The sequence below is a fragment of the Mus caroli genome, chromosome 5 (genome assembly GCF_900094665.2).
Source record: "Mus caroli chromosome 5, CAROLI_EIJ_v1.1, whole genome shotgun sequence".
NCBI classification, from domain to species: domain Eukaryota; kingdom Metazoa; phylum Chordata; class Mammalia; order Rodentia; family Muridae; genus Mus; species Mus caroli.
Window position 1 is genome coordinate 94,231,389 of NC_034574.1, and position 3,718 is coordinate 94,235,106.

Below are 3,718 nucleotides of genomic sequence, written 5' to 3' on the forward strand. Positions count from 1 at the left end.
ACCATGAAGATGGTAGAAAGAGAGTCAAAGCTCAAAGCCAAAGAGCAAACACAGGAAGGGTTGGCAGCTCCCAGGAGCAGAGGGGATAGGAAGCCAGCAGGTGTCACTGAGGAGGGCAGGATCCCAGCCAGGAAGCTGAGAAAAACCTGCTCAGACATTTCCTGGGCTCTAAGCCCAGCAAACACTGTCCCAGCTAGTGGATCAGGTGGCTAACAGGGAGGAAATTCTCCTCTGATGCCAATGGAAACAGGCTTGGAGTACAAAAGAGCCAAGGCTTTACTCATTCAAAGGCTGAAATAGAGTTCAGCTGAAACAAAGAGGTGAAATAGGTGACCCCAGAGCTTCTCCAGGGAAGATCTGTGGACAGGAAAAGGGAGCAGCTACGGACCTGCAGAGGGGCCCATCACTTCTTGTCCCTATGCTAAATGGATCAAAGCTCAAAAAATTCCACACTTGTGATGTCTGGACTTTAGTCCATCTTAGGCTTGCAATCACAATGGTTGAACATTCTGCATCTGGGTGGCCTGCAATGTGCTGTCTGGATACAACTAAGTGCATCCTCTTAGATTCAGATGTTAGGACCATGGATATAGCTCAGTGAGACAGCACTTTCCCAGCATGGACAAGGACCTGGGTTCGATCTCCAGTGCTAAATGCATACAGAAGAAGGCAAACTAGAAGAAGGAAGAAAGGGTGAAGGAGAGGGGATGGGGGAGGGGGAGAAATTCCAACACATTGAATTAAAGTAAAATAAGATTTAAAACTCTTGATCATCAGAGTCACATTTCAAATGCCTTCGAGCCATTCCTGCACGTGACTCCTAGTGGACAGCATACATTTAGAATATTTCTATCCTCACAGGAAATTCTCCCAGGCAGCAAGGCTCTCTGGTAAGAAACTGACCTAGGAGAGTCTGGACTTCACTTAGAAGGAAAATACCTTCCTTCTGTGTGACTCAAGGGAAAATGTCCCCATAGAAAGGGAGGGCCTACCATCGTAGAGTCGTTGGCTCTTGTCACCAGAGCCCACAGCCCTCTCTCCCCTACCTCTGCTTCCCCCTCTCCCTCCCCATTTAACAGTCTCTAGCACAGAAAGCAATGGGACAGACAAACAGATGGAGAATAAGAAATAGCATCACCAGCAGGGCTTTCTGCAGGGCACACACAGCATCCTGTGTAATGAAGAAACACACACTCACTTCACAGCTCCATAGGGTCACTAAGGCAGGTTTTCAATGCCACGGATTTCTCCCAGTATCTGTTCCTGGCTTCACACTGGAGCACAAACAGGTTTCATACAGCTCCATGTTCCAGTCTACTCTCCCAGTTACAATCACTTGGCTAACAGGCTAACCTGTTGTTTCTTATCAAGACGTCCAGGATGAGAGCAGTGGTCACTCCTGCAAAATGTGGGCTCTTCTGTGGTTAGAGAAATGGGAATGAGAATACTTGCCAGAAAAAATATATATAATATTTTCACTGACAGTTGAGGGCAGTTAGTTTCCCAGGGAGAAGCACTGGTGGCAAAAGGCTTTACACAGGGAGGCCTTTGTCATTTTATGGGCACTCATCTGTCAACTGTCAGTGTGTTTCAAAGGGACTCGGGCCATAGTGTTTTCCTCTGTACCTTTCCAATCACGGTGGCCCAAATTTCCCTGACTAACCATTCGTCTTCCTATTTGCCTAGTCTGGTCACTTAACAATGAATAGAGATGTAGCGGTGATTCCGCAGCTGGGCATGGTGAGGAAGAGGGGCCAGCAGCCTGGCAAGAGAGGACTGGGAGGAGGGGGCTGCTACCCAAAGAATGGCCTTAGCATCTCTATGCAAGCCCTTCTGCACAGGGAGGAGTTTTTTTGTTTCTACTGTTGTTTCTTAGGGGAAAGGGATTGAGCCAAGTGTGGGGCTGGCAGGGCAGTAGCAGGGATCCTAAGGAGGCTCAGTAAATCATACCCCCTCCCTACACACACCACCACCACCACCACCACCTCCGGGGTTCTCTGGGACCTGCCCATGTGACAATATCATTGCTGGAAGTCTCAGAAGAAAATGAAGTGCACTCACGTGAGTTGTGGTGGTTTGTGTTGAAGCTGTGACAGGATTGGGTCACCCAACAGCATTTTTTCCTTGGCATTTTTTTATGATGCTCTTATTACATGTTATTATTTTTTTGTCTGTTTTTTTTCATTTAACTTATCATTAGAGAACGTCTGCTGTGTGGCACAGAAAATACCTTAACTATGTTTGATGAATTGGAAACTGGAAGTGGGTAACTTGAGCCTTGGAAGCTTCAGATTCGGGCTTTTCCAGGTACTTGACTGTCCCTTCTCCTTCTTAAGTTGCATTTCCACCACTGTAAACAGGAAAAAGAAATAAAAGTATCTACCTTGTATGGTTGTACACAGATTGAAATGAGCAAGATCATGCAGTCAGCCTTTGACTGTATGTTAGACTTCATGTATGTCTCCACCAGCTGCCCACACTCTGTTACTTCCTGACTTGTGTCTACCCTCCTAAAGGTGACTTTTCTGCCTTTGTCCATCATTTAGATCCACATGCACCCAGCAGGTGGGTGTGTTGGACAGCCAGGCCCTGCTCTTCTCCGTCCTTCAGAGTGGGCAGAACTCCAGGAAAGCCCAGCTTCTCTTCCAGACCTTCACATTTCTTCCTGTTCATGTCAGCATCTGCCCTTCTCCCACTACCCAACAGCATTTTTCCTAGACAATTTTTATGATGCTCTTATTACACATTATAATTTTTTATTTAACTTATCATTAGAGAACTTTTCTTTGCACAAAAATTTAAACCTGTCCTGTGTTTAAAATATTTTCTATTCTAAAGCCTTTCATCATGCTAAGGTTTGAAAAACTGTTTTGATTTTGAAGTGTTTTGATTAGCATATATTTTTATAAGTAATAACAGGTTTAATTTCTCTACACATACATGTTTTATTTCTGTCACATGCAACACTCTGTCCTCTCTTGTCTTGAAAGAAAAAGGAGAGGGCGGAGCCACTCCATTTGTTTTTCAAGACAGCTTTCTTTGACTGTTGTGGAACTCATTCTGACCTGGAACTCAGAGAAACGCCTGCCTCTGCCTCCGGAGTGCTGAGATTAAAGGGGTGAGCCACCACTGCCCCAGGGAGGAGAGGGTTTTATTGTAGACATGAAGGAGAGAACGAACAGCCAGAGGTACCTGGAAAGATACAGATTGAATGGAGGCAGTAGAACAGACCTGGCCTTCAGAGGAGAGAGAAAGGGGAAGAGCAAGAGAAAAGGAGATGAGAAAGAGAGGAGGAAAGAGAAGAGAAGAGAAGAGAAGAGAAGAGAAGAGAAGAGAAGAGAAGAGAAGAGAAGAGAAGAGAAGAGAAGAGAAGAGAAGAGAGATCAAAGAAGAAGAAGACCAAGAGAACCAAGACTGGAGACTAGAGGCCAGGAGAGCATGTAGCCAAAATGGCTGAGTTATCTAGGCATCTGAACTTGGGGAAAAGGAAGCCCAGAACTTGGGAGAGAAAGGAGCCACAAGTACTGAGGGATGCTGGGAGAGCAAGCTGGCATCTGCTTTGATATGTTAATCAACACCTCAGCCATTTGTCCTGGGTTCCTTTGGGACCTAGCAGCACACACACACACACACACACACACACACACACACACACACACACACCCAATAATCCCCTTCCTTTTCCCAACTAGCCTACCATCTACTTTCACCTCTCTCT